Source organism: Ambystoma mexicanum, chromosome 11, assembly GCF_040938575.1.
Source record: "Ambystoma mexicanum isolate Mex_15411 chromosome 11, UKY_AmexF1_1, whole genome shotgun sequence".
NCBI lineage: Eukaryota > Metazoa > Chordata > Amphibia > Caudata > Ambystomatidae > Ambystoma > Ambystoma mexicanum.
Window position 1 is genome coordinate 566,149,488 of NC_090934.1, and position 25,194 is coordinate 566,174,681.

At 44.9% G+C, this 25,194-nt stretch overlaps 1 long non-coding RNA gene across 1 annotated transcript in view; it reads right to left on the reverse strand.

Annotated features, from left to right (window-relative positions):
• Window positions 1-3,509: 3,509 nt before the first annotated feature.
• Window positions 3,510-25,194, reverse strand: part of LOC138504747 (uncharacterized) — a 474,756-nt gene continuing 453,071 nt past the window's right edge. The window contains exon 3 of the long non-coding RNA XR_011279942.1: window positions 3,510-5,677. This is a non-coding gene — a long non-coding RNA (uncharacterized lncRNA). The remainder of the gene's footprint in view (window positions 5,678-25,194) is intronic.

The following is a 25,194-nucleotide window of genomic DNA, read 5'->3' on the forward strand; positions in this document are numbered from 1 at the left end:
GCAGAGGGTTTTGAACTTAATCCTCGCAGCCACAGGGAGCCAGTGTAGCGCTTTCAGTCCTGGAGAGATACGGTCCCTGGGCTTGAGGCCAAGGACAAGTCTCGCAGTCCTGTTCTGGATAAGTTGCAGAGGGCGGAGAGTAGAGGCAGGCAGATTTAGATAGAGGCTGTTACAGTAGTCCAGCTTCGAGAGAACCAGGGCTCTGGAGACAGTGAGCTTCTGGGGGAAGGAGAGGAAAGGAAGGATACCTCTGAGGAGGTGCAGCTGGTAGTGTGACTTCTTAGAAACATCAGAAATGTGAGGAGAGGAGAGTGTGGAGTCGAAGAAGACCCCGAAGTTTTTTGCCTTGTAGGTAGGAACAGGAGGAGGGCCAAGAGAAGCCGGCCAGAGAGCTGCAGGGAAGGAGGGAGTGGGTGTGCCGATGAGTAGAATCTCAGTCTTACTGGCATTAAGGCAGAGGTCGTTGGCGGCACACCATTCCTGGATAGCAGAGAGACAGTCAGAGATGAGGGAAGGAGAAGAGGAGGCCGAGGGTAGCCTGAAAATGAGCTGGGTATCATCCGCATAGCACTGAAAGTTGGGGCAGAGAGCAGCGATGCGGTGGCCGAGAAGTGCCAGATACTGGTTAAACAGCCAGGGGGAGAGGTTAGAACCCTGGGGGACACCACAGGTAGAGAAAAAGATATCAGACAGGAATAAGTCCAACTGAGAATCTTCAGAACATCTCTTCGGCCTTAAAGGATCCTTTAGGAACTGAGTGATTGTGTCAAAGTGGTGTGTGACTCCTTCTTTTAAGGGCACAAGTCCTCAGGTGATTGGGGACCAATCCCTGCTCCTGGCTGGAGTGGACTTTGCCCTGTTGATCTTACACACAAAAAAGGGCTTTGTTCCAGAGGAAGTGGAGGAGACAGGAAAGGGAAGGAGAGACTGTGAGAAATAAGATAGTGGAAGGCTTCTGCTAGTGTCCAGAGCACTCCTGCCTATCCTCTCCTGCCCCTTCCCTTGTACTGACAACAAAGACCTCTGTATATGCAGCACCCTGGTGTGCGGCTACTCCCCCTGAATCGGTGTGCTCCTTTGATACCTAGGCAAAGACCACTGCCTGCTGGGGAGTGTGTTTACCAGCCCTCCCAAAGAGAATCAAAGAGAGGTGGGGTACTCTGGGTTGCTGTCCTGCCATGTGGCAGTATCGGGTCATCTGAACCGAATACACATTCCCTTCCACAGCATAGCTGACTCCCAAAAGATCTGACAGATGTTCATTATCAATTGGGATGTGGAGGCCAAAATCGTAAGTATCGTCATGCACTATGCCTAAACTCAGGCATAGCTAATCGCATGGGGTACTCATGTTCATTGTAGTTTGGGTACAGGGGGAATTTCTTAAATGTCGCTCCAGTGCTGCAGTGACTTTGATGTCGCTGAGGCAGTCAAGTGGTGCACAAGAGCACTATGCTTTTAGCATGGAGATGTGACAAAGGGGGATCTAGTTAGCAGATTACCTCTTTGGAGAAGGAATCACCCCATCATTTTATGATCTAATAAAGAAATGAATCCAGGGCTTTGCACCCTTGCCAGATAGCAATTAATCAAAAAGTGTATGTCACTTATAGATCTAAATTGTTCACCCCGGATAAGAAGGGGACCTGGAGCAGCCAGTCCGCTTGAACTCATTAAGGAAACTGTTTGTGACAATTCATTTGTGCCGCATCCATGACATTACAAAATAATGAATAAAGTGGGGTGGCACTTGATTAGGTGTTGCTGCTCTCTGTGTTACATAAGAATAGGGGTGATTCCTAACTTGTCAGACCATACTAGCTAAAAGGTCTTTTGTTGGTTTCCTGGAATTGTCGCGGTTACAAGAATGCTTTCAGTTCAACAGCTCAGTTTCCGTGTATTCCCAGTTTTGACATCATATTCTACAGGAGACTTGCCTTCTTGAGGATACAATATTGGATGGCTTTATAATTTTCTCAAAATGTGTGTTTAATGTTGCTCTGGGTTGCCCCTCAAGTGGGCTATTAATTGCAATATCTTCCAGATTACAAGTCACTCCAGAATTGATTCCAGCAAAAACAGATGCCCTGTTAGCCAATCATCCAAGAGGCCAGACCTCCTCCTTGGGCAATATTTCTTTTTTATTAACCTATATTGGAACCCGGCGAAAGTTACCCTGGGGGAGGCTCTGAGTGACCTGTGTGGTCTTCTAGCTGATTGGTTTATCATGGGAAATAGCAATAACATTTTATTGGGGAGGTGATTTCACTTCTAGATGCCTTGACATTATTGTAAAGGACCACCAAAAGGGTGACACCCCCCTTTAAATAAGAAGAAAGTAGATAATGATTGTCTTACCTAGGTGCATTTACTTGAGAACTGGAACCTTGTGAGATTAAATGGTAATTTATGGGGTGATCAGCCTGCGGCCAATTCATGGTGCAGAGGGGATGATTCTTCCTGTATAGTCTACTTGTTTGCCTCAGAGATGATCTGGCCAGTCTGTGAGTCTATTATAATTAAGATTTCAGATTCCAGTGATCATGCTTGTTTATGCCCGTCCATGAATGTGATATCCAAATCACACTTTATCAATCCCCAATTGGATAACCTTAGTGTCAACTATGGGAGCAATAGGGGTTCGATGTCAACCTCCTACTATAGTCTAATCTTCCACAAACTGATCTAACTTTTAGGGCTACCTTTCCAGTTTCTCCTTTATGGAGGGTGAATATTTATCCAGCAACCCTAAATAAAATGTACATGGCAATTCTGCCAACTAGGTACAATTACGAATAAGCCTTATGTTACATGTCCATAAGCTTGACAAGAAACTTGCAGAAAGGAAACACGACTTGAAAGTCCAAATATGATTTTTGGTAATGATCCAGAACTTAACTCAGGCTGAATATAAAAAGGAGGATTAAAATAATGAAACAAGCACATATGAACTGAACACAATTTGCTAATGCTCCACCAGGATAGTAAAGCTATGCTAGAAGTGTTGGTTAGGAAAACAATCTAGTGCATTCTGGTCCTTAATTAGAAATACCAATCAATCACCCATTGCTGCTATTTACAGCCCAATTTCTGAAGAAGTTTGGTTAGATACATATACAAGAAAATGTAATGATCCCTCTATGCATCATTGATTAAATAGGATGAAATAACATCCTGCAATGGATGCTTTACCAGCTCGGATTTTGTATGTCTACTAACCAAAGCCAAAACTTCAAGAGCTGCTGGCCCTGATGGCAGGACCAACACCCTTCTGAAACCTAATCCAGACTTGAGGGCCAACATCCTATTTATAGGCGTCATTGCAAAGTAGGCATCCTACCTCCTGGGTTAGGTCATACATTGTTTTGCTTAATCGTGGTTGCTTGTGGAGATCCCACACTTACGTTCTCCAGACCCTTGTAAAAGTAATCATAGGACTCAGATAGGCAAAAAATTACGCATCACACATTAGCGATAGTTATAAGAAAATGGCACGATATCGGCCCTTTATTCATGCATAATAAACAAACAGCAAGAATAAACACATTATCGGTTATATATACACAAAAGGTAAAAAAGACTTCACTGTTAAGCTCGCCATGGGAGACACCTTTATCTCGGCCACAACAACACTGCTTAGTCCCACAGCAGGTAGGCAAAGAGATCGATCGTTCTAATGGGATCTGGAGCAGAGCGTCCTCCAATCCAGCGAGACTGCAGCATCCGGGGTCCAACTTTTAACTCTGAACTCCAAGAGGAAAACCCTTGTCTCTTATGGGGGCTACTTTTGATCACCGCCCCTCATGGTTACCAAGCTGCCCTCGGCGAAGAGCAGACAATAAGCATGAGGCATAAACAGAGTGGAATTTTCCAGTTAGATGCGGAAAATGCCCATCTTCCCTCCTTGCTGTCGTTCCCACTACCCCTTATCACGGCACCTGCAGAGCGCTCTGACTCCCTTTCTAGCTTGTCCTTTGGTGGACAATACAAAACTATCCTCCCCAGCTCGGTCTTCTGGCATAAATATGTGACCTTGTCTCTGCAGCAGAAATACATTTTTGCTAGCTGAGCCCAGGAAAAGGTGAGCTTTCATTACTGTTTCTTGCGGTAAATGGAAGTGAATATCCAAGATGGCCGCGCATCAGCACCATGTTTTATGGCTCATTTAGCTCACGCACAACACTCCACCCCTTGGATATTCAACTATCATAACCGATGGGCATAAAGGAGGTTCCCAGAACCTACGAAACAAACGCCATATATTTGGAATACAAGAAATACAACAACAACAAATCTAAAGAGCAAAAATGACAAAAATCCAAACTAAAGCTGAATGCAACGCCTCAAGAATCCAAGAAAACATCTGACCACACCAGTCCCAGACCTTATCCTGCATCACTTTGGCAACAAGAGATTTCAAATCTCTAATATGGTCTTCAATAGACCGGGAACAAGCTTCCAGGTCAAAACAACACATTCCTTCTACAGCGTTGCACCCCAAATTAATCAAAAACAAATAATCAGTGGCTGCTCTGTTTTGCAAAATAGCTTTTCTAAAATTTCTATCATCCAGCAACAACTCAGTTTAAGCTTGCAAAGTTTCATTAAGCCCCTTTACCAAGCAAGCTAACTTAATCATAGTTGTATATCCCCCAGCTGCTAGTTCCCAAATCCCTACTAAAGAAATAGCCAATGCCAAAACCTCTGTTTCTGACAACAAGTGTACATCAGAATTACAATCGGGTGATAGGGCGTTATAGGAAGCGGATCGCGTGGACTGCTGTATAGCAGGTCTTAGTGGGAATAGGATCAAGCCGAGGCGTGTCAGGGTACAAGGACCACCTGAAATATTAGCAGGGATATACGATTATGTTTGATACCCACAAGAAAATAGCCAAACAGCAGGCAGTTTCACATGACTTAGGTGGCTAGCCATCAAAATTGTAAAATTACACCACATAGTATTCGAAAAATCTGTGCAAACAGATATTGGGCGAGCACACAAGCGGCGCTCGAAATCCGATCTTTCCACTTCATGGTCCAAGTGCAACTGCTGGCATTTGCCAACACATTTCGGACCACATTTCATTTGGTTGCAGACATCAGCAGGAGAGATATTATGGGTAATGATACTGGTCATATTTCTCAATTTTCGGTCAGTATCTGCACAAAATTTACAGTATTCATACACCGAAAAAAAAAACCTCACACATCAGAGTTATCAACCAAATAATCATTGTGCAAGACTACAAACAAGGTTTGCAAAACTGGAATAGGCATTGGTATTGCCACAAGACATGTGGAAACCAAATTAGTGGAATCGTGTACATTTGACATGCAAAAATGTGAAACAGTCAGTACCCGCCCAGCCAGGTATAGCCATATGTTATCATTTTGCCGACCAGTGTAAGATAGTTATTCTGCACTGAAGATATTGAAAGGGCAGAAATGTGTAAAACACATCATGCTTTCATCCACATTGTTTCCACACGACACGGCGATAGACTGCTATGAATGCATCAGCAGGTCCAATAGTAACAGCATGAGTGTCAGTCTTGATCCAGATCCCCGAATCCATCAGCAGAATGGAGACATTTGCCACATCCTCCGGCATGTCCCCCGTCCCTCCCAAATACACTCCATCGTCTCTCACACCGGGACTCAGCATACACAGGATCTATAAATCAAGATTCAAAAGCAAGATATCAGTGAAGTACATCACTCACGCAAATAACATTTATCAGCTGGTATATGCAACTATTTCTGTTTTCCCGGTTCCATCACAAGAACCACCCGATCCTCCCCCGCTGCAATCACATCCGCTGGAACGGGCGGACCACTAGGTTTGTCGACCCATACCTCCGCGGATCACCTTTCCTCACCATAGGCAATTTCACAGGCACTAATATCAATTGGGCCACAAAGTCTCATAATGAATTGGTAACATATTACCGGCACTGTTAACAAGGATGACCTTGATCTCTCCCTGATAGTCTGCATCCACAATCCCACCTAATACTTGAATGCCCTTCAAAGCCAATCCGGATCTAGGGGCAAATCAATCCCATATGTCTGGATGGAATTTGTACCCCAATACCCGTATCAGTCACTACAATACCTTTAGGTTCAAGTCGTATTTCATCATTTGCATGCAAATCTACCCCTGCTGATTCGGGAGTGGCACAGTAAGGGGCTCATGCACCATGTGATATTTCCCAGTACAATAAGGTTTCCACAGCTCTATGGGTTCTGAATTGCAAGTTTAGCATCAACATTCGGATTAATGGAGTCTCACTGTTCGCAATGGGACGGTTGTTAAGTATTTGTACTATGCATTTACGCTACCCTTTCAAGGTGCCCTCCTTATTTTTGCGTAGTTGTGCTTTCAATAATCTATTCATCCTCTCAATTAACCCGGAAGCTTCCCGTTGTTAAGGGACATGAAAAATCAATTCAATTCCTTTTTCCTGACAATAGTCTGAAACCAATTTTCCTTTGAAATGGGACCCATTGGCGCTCTGTATTTCTAAGGGAACACCATAATATACTGCCACTTGATCTAACAATTTAATCGTGTTCAATCGTGTAGCTCTTTTACATGGTACTACCATCAGATACCCAGAATATGTGTCTGCAATAGTGCATGCATATTGACACCCCCTACTAATGGGCTTTGGACCGATATAGTCGATCTGCCAAATTTGTCCGGGTAATTTTCCTCTCTTCAATGTACCATGAACAATATGTGGGATAGATCGTTGTTTCTGATGCTGGCACATGGGCATTGCAATATATTTGTTTTCACCATCTCTAATGGGATGCTAATTCCTCTATCTTGTGCCCACCTGAAAGAAGCTTCCTCTCTGAGATGTCCACTTTTTTGGTGGGCCCACTTAGCAATCCCTTCCAGATCCTCTTCTTCTCTTCTTGCGCCCATGATTGTAATTTTTGCATGTTCATCTGCAACAGAATTGAACCACCAATCTAATTAATCTGTTGCACAATGTGCATCTAAATGATACACAGTCACAGTGATATGTGTTAGCATGTCAGCAATGTCTTGTCACACTTCCTTCCCCTATATCTCTTTGGAATGGATTTTCCAACCATTCTTCTGCCACGTAGGCAACCACATCACCAAACCATTGGCAACGGAACATGAGTCAGTATAAATCTAACAACTCCCGTGCATCTCCTGTTATAATCCAGATAGACCGAATATAATTCGGCAAATTTACTACTCTTCCCTTTTCCTGAGGTAGTTAACACTTTATTTAGGTTGGGATTATAGGGTACTGCTTTCCAATGCTGTTCAACTCCCAAATACTTGGCGGAGCCATCAGTGAACCAGGCAGGTTCCACTAGCTCACTTTACAGTTCCCCATAAGGGATTACACATTTTACAGGAGATTCACGACTTGTTCCTTCCTCATTTTGCTCCAAGTCAGCTAATGGAACACCTGCCACTTGTTTGTGTAATTTGGCCAGGCCCCACTTTCCTGTTTTGGCACGATCTTGAATGTACAATTTCCATTTAATAATACTCGTCTCCTGAGCATGTCCAATCCGATGTGTTTTAGGTGAACTCAACACCCATTGCATTGTAGGTATTTCCGGTCGGATCAAAATATCATGACCCACCGTCATTTGTTCGGTATCCACGAGTTCCCAATAACAGGCTAAGATTTGCTTCTCAAAGGGAGTATATTTGTCACCCGCTTCAGGCAACTTTCTACTCCAAAACTCTAATGGCACTCATTTTCTTTCCTGTTTTTGCCACAAGCTCCAGTTGGCATATGCACGCTGGACAGAAACGTTCAGCTCAACCTCACCTTCTCTCAGTGGCCATAAGTCCAGCACTGTCTGGATGGTGTCCTTAGCTAATTGAAATGTTCGATCTTGTTCCTCACCCCATTCAAAATTGAATTTCTTACGTGTAACTTTGTACAGTGGCGCCAAGATTTGCCCGAGATAGGGAATGTGTTTTCTCCAGAATCCAAACAACCCAATAAACTGCTGGGCTTGTTTTTTCGTTCTTGGAGTGGAGAACTCATGGATGTTCTGTTTGGCTTTGGTCACCAGTTCACGGAGTCCATTGTGCCAGTGAATTCCCAGAAAAATCACGGTCTTTGCCGGACCTTGCGTTTTAACATCATTTATTTCCCATCCTTCCTTTCACAGCCCCTCCATGATAAGGTCTAAGTGACACTATGCTCATCCTTCCCTTGGATTAGTATATCATCGATATAATGTACGATTTGCACATCTGGTTTGCACAAAATGTTATCCAAATGTTCAGCCAACAACCAGTGACAGATAGTTGGGCTATTCATATATCCCATTGGGAGACGTTTGAACGTATATTGACTCCCATTCCAGGAACATGAAAACTGCTCTTGACATTCTTCAGCAATTGGAATAGTAAAGAAGGCATTATCCAAGTCTAACACAGTGTACCAGTTTCCCTCAAATTTCTGTACATTCTCAATTAGGTCACTGCATCCGGAACCGCCAGTATCAACGGAGGCGTATGTTTATTCAATTCACAGTAATCAACTGTCATCCTGTAACCTCCATCCGTTTTTTTGACAGACCAGATCGGGTTGTTCCAGGCCATTGTCACTGATCTTTACACACCGCCTTCTACATACCCTTTGTTGGTTTCTGTAATCTCCTTTTGCCACCCGGGTATACAATATTGTTTCATGGACACCATTTTGGTGGCTATCGGAACCTGCACCGGGGGCATTTTCGGTGACCCACTATCACAGGGCTACAAGTGAATGCACTGACCCCAAACTGATTAAGTTTTCCTCCTTGTCCGAGGGTCAATCCTTCCAGAATATTGAATCCAATAACGTATTTGGGTATCGGAACCTCTAATACCTGATAGTTGTCTCTTTTTAAACTTCCTATTTTCATGTCTATGTTTGTTTGTACAGCAGTCCCCCAATCAAGTGATTGAAAAATGTTACCCCTTAAATCTTGAAGGATTTCCATGTATCAATGTGGCCTCCGCCCCAGTATCAATTAAAGCATGTACCTCTTGTATGTTTCCCAATTGACAGAATAATTTATCTTTTTCAAGAGGTCTTCTGTGTATTTTAATCTGGGCGTTTGTTACCGGAGTTTGGCCAACATCTTATTCGTATTTGGAGTGCAGGTTTCTGGATTCCATCTCCACCATAGCACTCACCATTTTCCTCAAATCAGCATACGTCGGCAGAGATTGAATAGACGTATCAGAAGACCTATCATCTGCCTTGTATGGGATGATACAAACAGGTCCTCCCCTTTCTCTTGTTTATGTACTTCCTGCCATTATAACGCTCTTTTCCATCTAAACCCCTTTTTTTGTATAATTGATGCATTTCTCGTGTCTCAATTCCATCAATATCCCCTTGCGGTACCCCATCTTTCAGTAGCACTAGGAACATATCTTTTCTAGGTACACAAGTATCGTGGCTGTCAAAGCTATTCCCAGGAGTGCGCCTTTCACTGCGCCCCTCTCTCTCTCATTCTCAGGGTTTTTCCTCTGCCTTTTCCCATTCACCTAAATCTGCCAATTGTCTAATAGCATCTACCACTCCATCGGTTGTTTTGCCTGTCATACCCACTAATAAAGTCATAATCACATTCTTATACGCCGGAGGGGCGGTGCGAATGAGAGTGTTTATAGCGGAAACAGATAATGCTACCAGCCCCATATGCTCAGGATCATCTAAATGGATTGCCTCTTTCATGGCATGTTCTCTCACCCGTTGGATCACCTCTTTTAATGTGTACCATTCCTTTTCCTCCCTCAGCCACAGCCAATCTGATGCAATGGGATACTTGCGATTGCAGCCCTGGACCATTTGCAATAGAGACATTTAAGACTCTCCTCCGTCAGCCTCTCGCGGAGGACCTACCCGTAGAATTTCCTGTATTTGGACTTCCTGTGTCAATGGTAAAATCTGAGCAGAGTCTGTCGCATCTACGCGAAGACCCGCTGCCCCACCATCAAGTGACCTGACCATCCAGTATATTAAGGGTACTCCTGCCCTTTGCTTCAACAGCCTATTATTTCCCCAATTTCTTGCTGGAAATAATCTTCCAGTGCGGTCATATCAACCACCCCTCCCTTGGATTATTAGGATTACTGCCCATTCTCTGTCGTATCACCGGGCTAACCACTACTCCTTTTTGGTCGGGTTCCGATTTGGTTTTGGTTTCAGGTTCCGAACCACTCTCTGTACTAGTGCTATCAAATACTTCACCATCCCAATGATCGGGGTCCCAATCCACCCCCGCGGTGGCTATCACAGTTGCCACCTTTCGTGAATTCACACTCCCTCTTCTTTTCTTTTATTTATAATGAGCCATTCTTACAGCAGCTCGTTCCACCACCACCTGATATTTATCTGCTTTATCATGATATAATTTAATTTGAAGCTATTGCATTAATGCCAATTGTTTCTCAGCTGCCAGTTCTTTTTCTAATTTCAGAACATTCGCCTGTAATTCAACATTCTGTTGATGTAGCCTTTGGAAGGCATGTAACAAGATCCAGCCCCTCCTACCTAGGGCTGAACACGCCTTCCCTTTTTCCACCAGCACCTTTTGTAGACAACTCAGCAAGTCGTCCGGACTAGTCTCTCCCATGCAGGTGTCCCATTCCTCACTCAAACCCACCCCACATGCCCAGGTCTGGGAAACTTTGTCATCGGGACTTTTGGTCCACGCCGGAATGGTTACCTCAGGACAGCCTCCGCCTCCGGACACACTACTCACTTACCAAAATTGCCTAACTGAGTCCAATATCCTATGTCTCAAAATATAGGCAGGATACTTTGGCATTAATAGCAGCACAAAGACCCTGCTCACAGTGCCAATTGTTTTGCTTTATCATGGTCGCTTGTGGAGTTCCCACACTTACGTTCTCCAGACCCTTGCAAAAGTAATCATTGGACTCAGATAGGCACAAAATCACATATAACACATTAACGATGGTTATACAAAAATGGCACAATATATGCCCTTTATTCATGCATAATAAACAAACAGACTGAATAAACACATTATCGGTTACATGTAAACAAAAGGTAAAAAAGATTTCACTGTTAAGATCGCCACGGTAGACACCTTCATCTCGACCACAACAACACTGCTTAGTCCCACAGCATGTAGGCAAAGAGATCGATCATTCTAATGTGATCTGGGGCAGAGCATCTTCCCATCCAGCGAGACTGCAACACCCAGGGTCCAACTTCTAACTCTGAACTCCAAGAGGAAAACCCTTGTCTCTTATGGGGGCTACTTTCGATCCCCGCCCCTCATAGTTACCAAGCTGCCCTCAGCTAGAGACCAGACAATAAGCATGAGGCATAAACAGAGTCGAATATTCCAATTAGAAGCGGAAAAAGCCTGTCTTCCCTCCTTGCTGTCGTACCCAGTGCCCCTTATCACGGCACCTACGGAGTGCTCAGACTCCCTTTCTAGCTTGTCCTTCGGCGGACAATACAATAACCATTCTCCACAGCTCGGTCATCTGACATAAATATGTGACCTTGTCTCCGCAGCAGAAATACATGTTTGCGAGCTGAGCCCAGGAAAACGCAGGTTTTCATGACTGTTTTCTTGCAGTAAATGGAAGTGAATATCCAAGATGGCCGCGTATTGGCGCCATGTTTTCTAGCTCACGTACTACATACATCATACCCATTTGTAAGAAGGGGGCATTCTGAATCCACTTAGCTATCGCCCGATAGCGTTATTGGATGTTTAAAGCAGCCTCCTTGCCTCTTTGCTACTCCCAGATCTGCAGGAATGGGCAGTGAATTCAAACTGCAAGGAGGAAAGAACAGAGTAGGTTCAGAAGAAGTTTGGGAACCACACATAACAGGTTAACTTTGTCATTTCTTCGATCCAGAGTAAGTGGTAAAGGTAACTCCCAACACTGTGAGTAGAGATTTGTTGTGGCAAAAACTGCTAAATTGGGAGACCTCTCCAATCCCCTGAAATTGCTGAGGTTATTACACTCAGACACCAAAGGTATTTTAAGAATGACCAAGTCTAATCATGTTACACAGGAGATCAATACGAGGATAGAACTCAGGCATGGTTGTGTCCTCACTCTGACACTTTTTTTATTTGTTTTTATCAGATTTATGAGCATCGTTGGAGGTATGTAGAACATTTCCTACAAAAGTGATACCTCCAGACTTTCTTGGATCTCTTATGCTGACAGCATAATGCTGTTTGACCAGACGCAAATAGGGCTACATTGCAAACTATAGGCATTTAACTTATATGCCTCGAAGAAGAATCTGACAATTAATAGAAATACAAGTATGATATTTACAAATAGAAGGAAACATGCACATTGTGTCTGGCAATTGGTAGGCATTTCTCTTGCGCGGGCTACACTGCTTAAGTATTTGCAATTCTAGGTGTATGAAAAAAGGAACCGAAGGATGTTTTGGGAAAATAAGGACAACTCTTTGAAACCCTTAAGGGCCCAAATGAAAGTGATAATTTTCCCTATTTGCAGCTCATTGACCTTTATAATATGAAGGTGGTTCCTGTAATTTCTTATGGACTGGAACTCGCATCAATGATAGTCTGGGAGGATTTAAAAAAGCTGGAGGGAAAGATATGGAAAGCGATTTTGGGTGTATCACCTTTAGTGCCTACTTCCTCTGTGAGATAGTTACTGGGTCTCTCTTCTCTCTCTGAAAGCGTACGTATTGTTGAAAAGACTGCAACTGCTATGGAAAAGTTTGTTTCCAACTAAGAACCCTCTTTATGGTCCTAAATGAAGCGTTTAATAATAAATTGGTCTCTGAAGTCGAACATTTTGTTATGGAAGGGCTATCTCATTTTTTATTAATTGGGTCCTCTGAAGAAGAGTTATGAGTTACTCTGAGCATCTAAAAGAAAAAAGTTTTTATGTTTGACTGGGCAAGGTATAAACTGTAAACTGAATCGTATCCTTTGCACAGAGTTCTTGCCGACATACATAGGCCGAGAGGCTCCATGCCAGTATTTATAAGTGGTTTTCCATCTGCAAATTTTAGGGCCTGTCTAATTCAATTTCAGCTAAACTGGACGCCCACTCTTGCTAATTTGGTCCTCGTTTCAAGGTGGAAGACACCAACAAGCAATGCAGATTCTAGAAGTCTGAAGAAATAGAACTAAGCAAACACTTATTGTTGCACTGTGAGGGAACGAAAGACTTGATTAAAAAGCACTTTACTGTGGTAGGCTATTTCATCTTCAATCATGAATTTTTATGGAATTGAATTTTAATGTCAGATATCATACCATTCCTGCTAAAGCGGAATCGATTGTTGGTGGACCATAATAGGATCTTGCTAAAGAAAAATGAAGGTCGCCAAGTGAATAGGAGTGGTCGAAACGGCTCCTGCAGCTAGAGAATCAATGTACATCTAAAATTAATGAAGTGGTGTTTTATTCTTAAATTTGTTATTGTATATTTTGTTAATTCGTTTTAATATTTGTGAGAAGTGCTTATGGGAATTTAATGAAATTTAATACCATTTTATCAAGTTGAATGAAATGGGATTTAATGGAATGCAGATGTGTTTCTTTTAACGTGAAGGTCATAAAAAATAAAGTGACTGACATGCTGCACACTTTTCCTGCAAGGTATAAGATAGACAACGGTTGTTCTGCTGGACAAAGCGGAAATAATCATCACATTTAACTAAACAACGTGTTTAACATTAACAAGAGAACATCCACACACCCAACGAGATCTGCTAATGCCCACCTTCTTGAGATTTTGAGATTCAGATGAACCAAAGCGGGCAGTTCCAGCTTCCCAGTCAAAGCTGCCACATCTTGGCATGCCCTTCCCTTAGCCTTGAGAACTGAACAACCCTGCTTAAATTCAGACGCAATATAATAAATAGGCTACGCACAAATGACCTCTAACATCTTACTACCCAAGACTTACATCTGTCTTACTGCAAACTCCGAAATCAACATATATACATGTCCTACCGCCTCATCACTGTAGCCACCTTTTTTTCTATTGTAACCTACGCTCTGTGGCCCCTAGCACCTCTGTACCTCTGTAACCTGCACGTGGAGACTACTTTGCTATCATTGTTGTAATCCTCATTGTATCTTTGTAACCAAGCTTGAAGTATACTTATCTATGTTGCGCCCAGTTACCTAAGGGTTCGGACCACATTATCAAATAAATAAACAAACAAACAAGTCCTGCAAGCAATAAGATATGTCAGAGAAGCATTTTAGAATAGATGGACATCCTTGGATGAGAATGAAATGCACATCAACATACTTACTGCTTCACCGTCTAATTGACGTTAATGCAAGGAGAAGTACTAGAATAGCGACTGCACCTTTCTGGTCAATCCGTTTGATTTTTAGGGCCGATAGAGGTAGACAACACATTATTCTTCTGCAATGAGTCCCCAACGGGCTTTTCTGGTTCTATTCAATCATACCCTAGTGCAAAACCTGTTCCTATCATAATCCTGAAAGTCATGGGCACCACACTGGGTAAAACAGCCCTTCTTGATCATAATTGCTGCACGCTCACCATCTTAGATAGGTCTGTACCCAAAGAAAAGACTCTCCTGGATGACCGTGTTGGAATGGAAGCTCCACTCGTGTAAGTAAAACCCACATCAGAGCACTGTGAGAAGACCACACAAGGGTCACTTCAGAGGGCAGTAACCAATGTGGGGGAGCACCATGTTACAGTGTCCAGCCCGCAATTTAAGGGCAATTCTTGGCAACTGACAGGTAGGAAGCCAGAGTACACAGTAGAAGGGGCTCGGGATAGAACACATGCCACAGAGCGTTTAATATGTCTCTGTATGTATGAGAATGCATGTAAAAGGAGAATATAGCACAAGCCTAGATGGCAAGAAATTGATAGAAAAGGGAGAAGGACTATTGGCAAGCGCTGTTAGGGGACGACAAGAGAGGGGAGTGACTGTGGGCCTCATTACACGGAAGGCGGTAATGGTTAACGGCCACCGTTAATGGTAACGGTGACCGTTAACCATTACCGCCTTACTACGAGGTCCCTTAGCGGGTTGGTGCTTTAACGCCTGCTTTTTGCAGGCGTTAAAAACCAACCCGCTAAGGGACCTCGGAGCTAATTACGGCACCGCAAAATTGCGGTGCCGTAATTAGCGCCTTCCCCATTCCCATAGAGGCCTATGGGGCAGAAATGGGAATGGGGAAGGGCAATGGCGGAAGGGGGATTTACCGCCCCACCAACCTTGGAATGGGGCGGTAAATCCCCTTTCCGCCAAGGCGGTGCCAGTAATTTACCGGCATGGTCCAGGGTGCTAATAGCACCCTGGATCACCGCCTTCCGTGTAATGAGGCCCTGTGTCTCACCAGTCTGTATTCTTCTTCAAGAACTGGAGAGAGAGAATTTAATCTCACATGCATTGGGGGTGCCTAGCAGGAACAGGCTTTTTCTGTTTTTCTCCTTTTTGCATTTCTTGGTTTCTAACCTGGTGATGTTGGAGTGTGGCATTGAGCTCATGAGTTTTTCAGTCATGTTTCATAGGCGATTGGTTATCATTGCTTAGTTGGTGCTGCAGGTTGACTTGAAGATGATGTGGGCCTCGAGGCATAGCCATTGTAAGAGTTTGGGTGATGTGCTTACATTTCTTTAGGCCCGAGATCAGGCTGGTTGCAGGTTGGTGGATGGCATTTTAGTTTGTCAGACTGGTGGGTAGAAAAACTTTTATGAGGGTGTGGCCACCATCAAGGGAGAAGTGGAAAAGTTATTGGATTGCAGTCCTGCAGTCTGAGACAGGGATGACTGGCTTAATTTCATGAAGTGAAAACTGGCACCAGGCTTTTGTGTTTTCTTGGCGATGCAAGCCTTCATTGAGAGATCACAGTTGATGGTCAATCTTGGAAGCTTGATGCCTAGGCTGTGTTATTGTGTAAACCAATTGAGACTCATTTCTATCAGCCAGTTCTGAACTTGATCCTGTTTCTTGGGGCTTCCAAGAAGGATGAGCTCAGTCTTTGAGGGTTTGAATTTTAGAGAGGCACTCAACATCCAAGCTAAGATGAGGGAGAGGCAGAATTTTAGTCTTGGATGCTGTAGGCATAGTAGACCTTTTCGATGATGTCATTTGTTTGAGTCTGAGGACAGTCAGGAAGCCGACATAGACGGCCATATGCCTTCCTGTATAAATATTTGTGTTTTAATATTGGCTCACACAGATGTGACATGCCAATTCTACTCTCCCACGTATAAAATCCCACCCCCACAATTCAGGGCAAATAATAGATAGTTAAAACAATAGTTACTTAAAAGAATGAGGTAACTTTAACCAATTTCATTTCCAGCTTTACCCTGGAGATCACTACAATATATATCCAAAACAATTATCAATACAACAACATTTTACCTGCCTATATGAATCTCACTAGGGTAGGGCTAATCATTCAAGAATTCATTCTAAATTGTAATGCCATGTATTCAAAAAACCACTAACACCAAAAAGGTGATGGGTGGAAGGTTTCAAATTAATCTGAACCACTGGCATTGCACTGGGCAAGCTTCCACACCACCGTTTTTTAGCCCGTCTGCGCCATTGCAAAAGGGGTCCAGCCACATGCAAATCAGTCAGGTACAGCCACTAATGGGAGCAGCCCAGGCCGAACTCCGGTGTAATTGTATGATGATACTGAGGACACAGTCTGTGGTATTGCACTCCCACAGATGCTCGATAAACAGATTTGTGCCAAGGGCTTACAAATGGGGCAGTGGTTACTGGAATGGGGATTGCAGTCCCTGAATGCACGAATGACACCAGATGAACCAGGGGCTTTGACCTTTAGAAACAAACAGGGGTCATCCACAATACACTACTTTCTAATGCATGTTTGCCATTGGCATCTGATAAAAGCCTTTAAGGTAACACGGGAAATCTGCAGCAACCTTTTCCCGCTGAGGCTTACCATACAGTGGGAACATATCAAGTTGACCACACCAGCCTTCCTGCATTTAGAACTGTCTGAGGTTAATCCTCACTGTAGGGGAAGATTGAAATGGGCTAAACGAAATTCTTACAAAAACGAAATGAAAGATTACTCAGCGGGAAATTGTTTAATCCAATTTAAAATTAATACTTCCCATTTTTCATAATTTTGAGTCCCCAGCAGAGGTAACAAAAATTATTGAGGTTTTGATGGGGTCTCTCACAAATATGTTACAGCTTGACTTCAAAAACAAAAAAAACTGTGGAGAACAGTTGGTTCAATGACAAATGTAAACAATCAAAGAAGCGACTGCTGAAGGCCATGAATGACCCTGATAGTTGTAGGGGAGAAATCATCAGGGCCAACAGTGAATATAACTTGGCAGTAAAGAGCTGGAAAGATCTTTCTTCTGGAGAACCAAGTGTCATGCCCGCGCCGCTGGCACACGCATTGGCAACCATCATGGACTATTTGGTACTCATTTATCCTCCTAATACTCCTTGAACAACTCCTTTTCACGCCATGGTCTTTTATTTCTATTTTCTCAACTTTGGTTCTTCCTTATTTTATTTAATTAACTACATTTACCATAATGCACCTGGCTACAGTCCTCAATTCCTGGCTATTCTCATTCATCGTTATTGGGACCACAATCCCCAGAAGCCCTAGCGGCCAGTGCTGCTTCCACCTGCTCAGGACCAGAGAGGGAGGAGGCAGATTGTCATCAGGTGTGCTGCCGCAGGTGCTGTCAATTAGCCTGCCTCAGAACAGGGCAGGGCTGTATATAAGCAGCTGCCTGCAGGAGCACAGTGTCTTGCATCTTGAGATCTCCCTGCTCCTGTTTGCCTTGACCCGCTACTTTGTATGCTGTTCCTGTTGCTGCATTATCCTGTTTTGATCCAGTGCCCTTTCCGGGCTCCCTGCCTTGCAGCTGATCACGCTCCACTGCCTTCTACCTGCAGCCCTTGTCCTCTGGGCTTCCTGCCTTGCAGCCTACTACAGTCCTCTGCAGCCCTCTACAGCCAGCGGCCCTGCTCCTCTGGGCTCACTCCTTGCTGCCCTGCTCTTCTAGGCTCCTTGCCTTGCAGCCTGCCTCACTCCGGTTTGTTTGTACCTTTGTATCTTTTGCCCCTTTTGGCTCACAGCTAATGTTTCCTACTCTTCTTTCTTGTTGAACTTCCTGCTGTGTGTGCTTATCTGCTACCTTACCTCAGCACAGCCACCCAAACCCTACTTGGATACCCTGTGCCACTCTTGACAGAGCGCGATTCCTGACAGAATGCAAGACCAAAAAGATTCTTCTTCCATAGGCAGGAAAGGCACACACAGACCAAAGATGCCTTCTTTTCGGTTCAAGAAACCTCTACAAAAATCTAAAGTTTTCCCAAGGACAGCAAACAAAAACCCTAGTTTAAAGGACAGACTCGCCCTAGTAAACAAAGGTTTACAAGCGCAGTACTACACTCACTGGCTCTCTGACCCTTCTATGTATAACTACTATGACATTTGTAACTATGATCCACAGTCTCTATCTGTAGAAGAACTACAGCAAGATAACAAATTCTTGCAGGTTTTGTTAGCCCAACCAGTGGATAACACTCATGCGCTTTCTGGCATTACTTTTGACACTGCTTCAACCAAAGATGTTGCACTCATTGTGGCAAACTCTCAACCAGAGTACGTTATTGCCAAAGTGACATCCTCAAGATCAGCTTGGCAAGCTACACAACCTCCCCAGACTACCGATACCACTCATTTAATAGGACAAGACATTCAGTATCCTGAAGTTAGAGTAGCTGGTCCTGGATACAAAGGACCAATACTGACCCTCGGTTGTCTCAATGCTTCCCCAGTAACTACTAACCATGATAACTCTAAGGTCAGTCTGCCTATTGCAACACCCAAATTTTCTGCTACACCAGATTCTGAAGCTGTAGAACAGGCTAATGGAGCATACCTGTTACAGAACAACTCTTAAGCCTTAAAAGACAAACCGAAGACCTCTATGATGAATTTGTCTATCTGTATTATAAGAATCTAGCTAAGGGACACAATCTACCAGACCATCTGACACTATGTCCAACACCAGACATTCTGTCTTTAGAGTTTAACAGATTAAGGCCTGTACTGGTAACACAGAAGAGGATACAGACTTATACAGAGCAGTTGGAAGACCTGAACTTGGCATATACATACCAGTTAAAGCTTGACACCGCTCATTCACTTACTAGCCACAGTAACACAGGCTGTCGTTCAGATAGTGAAGAATGGACTCCTCCAGTGGGCCAGATCGCTCACACGGCCAGTACACCAAAGATCAAGTGTAATCATCTGAATGGACATTCCGCTGAGTCAAAGGATGTTCCATTCTTGCCCTTGATGTCAGTCCTTTACTCCCACTTACAGCCTCTACTGAAGTGACCAGATCTGAGATGTACTCTGCTTCTATGAACATTGGCACTCCTGACCATGAGTCAGGTCCTGAAACATACCCAGTACCTGTCTGGAATCCAACTTTGCCTACTGTCAATACCCCAGATCCATGTATCAACTTGGGCATACAAGACTTTGCAGGCCAGCCTTCGGAAGGCTTACCCTTTCCTGGTCCTACATCCACCATGCTACTTGTTACAAGATCTGCTAGCCCAATCTCTGCTGCTCCCCCTGCTAGTACTCCTGAATCTGCTACTGATGCCTAATCTCAGATCACTCCCACTGCAGTCAAAGCACCCCCTTCCTCTCTGCCTGCAAGGACAGTACCCGTTGCAAAGCCAGTTAAAAGTTCTCCTATTAAGGCAACAGCTCCGGTAGATCCTGTTGGTGCCTCTGCAGCACCTAAACTACCAGTCACGACGACATCAGTCTCAGTTGCGTCCCTGTCGGCTGGTGCTCCTGTGACACCTATACTTCCAGCTGTTACAGCATCTGAACTTCCTACTGCCATTCCTGATCTTCCTGCAACTCATGGTGTTTCTGCAACTTTTGTTACTCCTGAAGTCTCTGTCGCAAATCTTCATGTTGCCCTTGCTGCTTCTGACAGTTTGGACGACCGTCCTAGAGCAAACAATTCAGCTGAATCTCTGGTTCCACCTTTCAGCACTGTACCATTGCCAGTCCTAAGGAAGACCACTTCTTTCAAAGCAATATACCATGGAGCCTGCAGCACATCTCCACAGTTCCTCAGTTCATGAACGCACTGTTGGATTTTGGGTCCCTAAGAAGTTGTCTTTTCTGAATTCCACCTCAAAGGTTCGAAACATTGGTAATGTCTCCTCCCTTCAAGACTCTCACCTTGCAGCATTAAACGGTTTTTGGTGCTTCGTGATGTGCCTTTTCGGTATAAGACTCTCTCGCGGTGTGACAGGCCTTGGACGTGCTCGTCTTGTTGGCCAGTCTTCAGGGGGCCTGGAGAGGGGCATGGAGAGGGGCATACTGTCATGCCCGCGCCGCTGGGACACGCATTGGCAACCATCATGGACTACTTGGTACTTATTTATCCTCCTAATACTCCTTGAACAACTCATTTTCACGCCTTGGTCTTTTATTTCTATTTGCTCAACTTTGGTTCTTTCTTTTTTTATTCAATTAACTACATTTACCATAATGCACCTGGCTACAGTCCTCAATTCCTGGCTATTCTCATTCATCGTTATTGGGACCACAATCCCCAGAAGCCCTAGCGGCCAGTGCTGCTTCCACCTGCTCAGGACCAGAGAGGGAGGAGGCAGATTGTCATCAGGTGTGCTGCCCCAGGTGCTGTCAATTAGCCTGCCTCAGAACAGGGCAGGGCTGTATATAAGCAGCTGCCTGCAGGAGCACAGTGTCTTGCATCTTAAGATCTCCCTGCTCCTGTTTGCCTTGACCCGCTACTTTGTATGCTGTTCCTGTTGCTGCATTATCCTGTTTTGATCCAGTGCCCTTTCCGGGCTCCCGGCCTTGCAGCCGATCACGCTCCACTGCCTTCTACCTACAGCCCTTGTCCTCTGGGCTTCCTGCCTTGCAGCCTACTACAGTCCTCTGCAGCCCTCTACAGCCAGCGGCCCTGCTCCTCTGGGCTCACTCCTTGCTGCCCTGCTCTTCTGGGCTCCTTGCCTTGCAGCCTGCCTCACTCCGGCTGCCTACAGTCCTTGTCCTCTGGGCTTCCTGCCCTGCAGCCTGTCTCACTCCGGCTGCATACAGTCCTTGTCCTCTGGGCTCCCTGCCCTACAGCCTGCAACCCTCTGCTGTCTCCAAGCCCTTACCCTCTGGGCTTCCTGCCCTGCAGCCTGCCTCACTCCGGCTGCCTACAGTCCTTGTCTTCTGGGCTCCCTGCCCTACAGCCTTCAACCCACTGCTGCCTACAGCCCTTGTCCTCTGGGCTCCTTCCTTGCAGCCTACTCCCTTCGCTGCCTACAGCCCTTGTCCTCTGGGCTCCTTCCTTGCAGCCTGCTCCCTCCACTGCCAACAGCCGTGTCCTATGGACTCCCTGCCTTGCGGCTTGCTACACTCCTCTGCAGTACAGCCTGTTTTACACTTAGCTGCCTACAGCCCTGCTCCTCTGGGCTCCCTACCTCGCGGCCCTATTCTTTTGGGCTCTCTATCTGTCGCCTCCTACTAATCTCTCTCTGTCCTGTTCTTCTGGACTCCCTGCCTTGCAGCCTACTACAGTCCTCCGCAGTCCACTACAGTTTGCCTGCACCTAGTCCCACTCTTGACTGCAGACCTGCTTCCTACTTTGCAGCCCTTCTGTTTTCCTGACTGCTGCTCCCTTGTTCTCTTCCTTGAGTCCTCTGTACTCCACCTTAGGTTATCTACTTCAGTCTAACTGCCTTTCCTTCATTTCCTTCTGCTAGATTTCTCATTGACTTTCTTTTCGCTGCATATATCTGTTCTTGTCTTCTCATGTGTCTTATGTAATCCCTTTGTACAGAGATTGCCTGTTGGTTTCCGGCAGGCAACCTCTGCCCCTTCCATTGTCGCGTTTTCAGTGTTACAGACACCCACTGCTGTTGTTCCCAGCCATGAGCATACAGCGTGGGCCTCTGTTATAGCAATCTGTGCAGAAGGCTGGAGTTTCCTAAGGTTCGTGGAACACTCTTTCCCATTTCAGCATACACCCCAAGAGGGAATCCAGTTTGTTTGTACCTTTGTATCTTTTGCCCCTTTTGGCTCACAGCTACTGTTTCCTACTCTTCTTTCTTGTTGAACTTCCTGCTGTGTGTGCTTATCTGCTACCTTACCTCAGCACAGCCACCCAAACCCTACTTGGATACCCTGTGCCACTCTTGACAGAGTGCCATTCCTGACACCAAGCCTGGGAGAAGCTGTGGATTGATCTTTCCTCAAATGACTCTGAAATGTTTTGCTGGTTTGTTGCAGGAGGGCCACCTATAGAAGAGAGCAGACACTGAGGTAAACACGTGTGGATCATTTTTCTGCTCTGTACAGAGGCTCTGTGGGAGGGTCTACTGCAGGGGTGCAGGGCTCCATTGATTTAGTTCTCATTAAGGGAGGTAGAAAATGCGATTAACCAACAACCACATAACAGAGCTCTTGGCCCAGATGCGGTCCCTGTGGACCTTCATAAGGGGATCGTGGATCTGTGGGCCTCACTGCTTAACATATGTTTTAATGCATTTTTGCAAGCAAGGGAATTCCCACATTCATGGAAAATGCTGTAATTTATCAAATAAAAAAAAGGAGATCGATGGAGCCCCCTAGCCTATAGATCAACATTGCTCCTGGACACATCTTTTAAAAATGTTGGTCACACACTATTGGGCCGAATTGAGAATTGGATCTTAGCTGAATCAGTTCTGGCAGATGTACAATATGGTTTTAGACCAGGTGTGGGGACCTGTGATCAAGCTATACATGTATATCTGGTTGGGACACAATCTGCCTTTGTGAAGAGCAAACCCATTTATTTGGCCTTCATGGATCTTAGCGCCTTTGACAAAGCCAATAGAGAACAGCTTTGATAGGTGCTTGGGTCCATGGGGTGCCCGAGTGGGCTATTGAGGGTTTTGCAATTGGTGCATGAGGGCACTAAAGCCTGTGTGCGATATGGTCAGAGCATGGACAATGCACCAGATATGTTGATGGCTGGAATGTGTTCTGGTGCCGGTTTTATTTACACTTTATATAAATGGTGTTTATAAGGCAATTGTTGATTCAAATGCAGACTTTTCGAAGGTGGGTAGTAAAATGTTCCCCCTTCTAGCCTATGCAGACGACACTGTTATTATAGCTCGGACCCCAAATGCCCTTCAGAAACTAATCAATGTGTACACTGATTTTATGACAAACTTAGATTTGAAAATTAGCACCGCAAAAAGGGCTGTTATGGCATGTATGGCTGGGAGAAAGAAAAAACTCTGTTGCACAGTAATGGTTTTGTCTCAGGCGTTGGGGGGTATCCCGTTGTAGGCAAATGTGCCAGGGGAAACAACTTGAAATGATTATGAAGGTATACAATAAGCAGACTGGTTCCATGTCATTTCATCGCCTGCCTGTTCATCCCCAGGCTTTTTTTTTTTTCAACTTGACTTTTATTAATTTTGACATTGGATGTGAACATACAGGTGGATACATATTATGCATTAAGAGCTATTTCACGAAATTGTTCCAGTCCACCTTAACACTATTTAACAACATTAACGTTCATTGTTCCAATAAGAAGAAAATGTAGTACGCCCACCGCCCCCCACCCTCCCTCCCGATTCTCGAGTCTCCTTCTTTCAAAGCATTGCTACTTTGAATCGTCGTAGGCTGCGTGACATTCATCTTCAATCGTCTCTAGGTCATCGATCTCCAGTATGGTCTGTGACAGGCATGGGTTGTTGGCAATGGGTCGTTCGGCGTTCCGCCATTGTTGGCGTAGGTTGGGTGCTAATTTCTTTGCTGTGTTGTGTCATCCATGGTTGAGCGTGAGATATATTGTGCAGTGAAGTCGCACCAGGCTTCCTCTTGTCGTGCGGCTTTGTCATGTAGTATTGCCGTTATTTTTTCCATTGTGTAAATGTTTGTGACGATCTGTATCCAGTGCTTTTTATCAGGTAGGTGTGAGGATTTCCATTTTATCACTAGGGCTGCTCTCGCCGCGAGTAACAGGGGGGATATTAGACCTTTTACCCTGATCAGTTCGTCATCTTCGTCCTCGAGGCCAAAAAGAATTAGGAGGGGTGACAATTCCCTCTCTATGCCGTCCAGCTGTTTGATCCATCCCAGGACTTCTTGCCAGTAGATGCGGACCTTGGGGCAGGTCCACCACATCTACCAGTAGTCGGCATTCATACCACATTGTCACCAGCATCCCGGGCTGGAGGTCTGGAACATTTTGGACAGCCTGTATGGATCGTACTGCCATCTGTGGAGCAATTTTATAGCGTGTAATTTATACTGGGCTGCGATTGATATTTTGGATGGCGTCTCACAAATTTTGTCCAAGGCCTGCTGGTCGAACTCTCTGCCGAAGTCTCTTTCTCATCTTACCTTGAGACGGCGGTTTGGCGCGTCGTCTTTAGTAATTAGAGCCTTGTACATTCGTGCTATGAGGCCTTTGGAGGTGGCCGTCGTGTCTAGGATTGTCTGAAAGGGCGTTAGTTCTCTCTGTGTGGTGGCCTTCCATTCCCTTCTGGATAAAACGCCTTTCAGTCGCAGGTACAGGAAGACTGGTATTGGGTGAATTTGGAGGGCTTCCTCTAGTTCCGTTATTGAGATGAATTTCCCTTTTCTCCACAGCTGACCGACTCTCTAGAGGCCAGCATCGAACCAAGATAGGTATCTAGCGTGTTCTGGGATTTCTTCTCTGATCCCGGGGGACCAGAGATGGCTCAGGGGCGAATGCCACGTGATGACTCCCAACATCGCTTTCCCCTTCTTCCATATGTTCCACATTGTGCCCAGTATCGGGTGGTTGCGCAGTCGTCTCGTAAGTTTCGGTCTGGGGACCCATAGCCATTCTGCCAGAGTTACGGTGGCTAAAATGTTGTTGTCCAGTTGGACCCATTGGAGGTCCTTCCTATCTCGCAGGTGTGGGATTAGAATTCTGAGCTGTGTGGCTTGATAATAGCGTTCTATGTCCGGCAAGCCTACTCCTCCTAGGTCCTTTGGTAATATTAAAACATCGTAGGGGATTCTGGGTTTCTTCCCATTCCACAGAAATTCTAGTATGGCCTTTCTGACTTGTCTGAAGAAATGCTCTGGGATTGTGATGGGCAA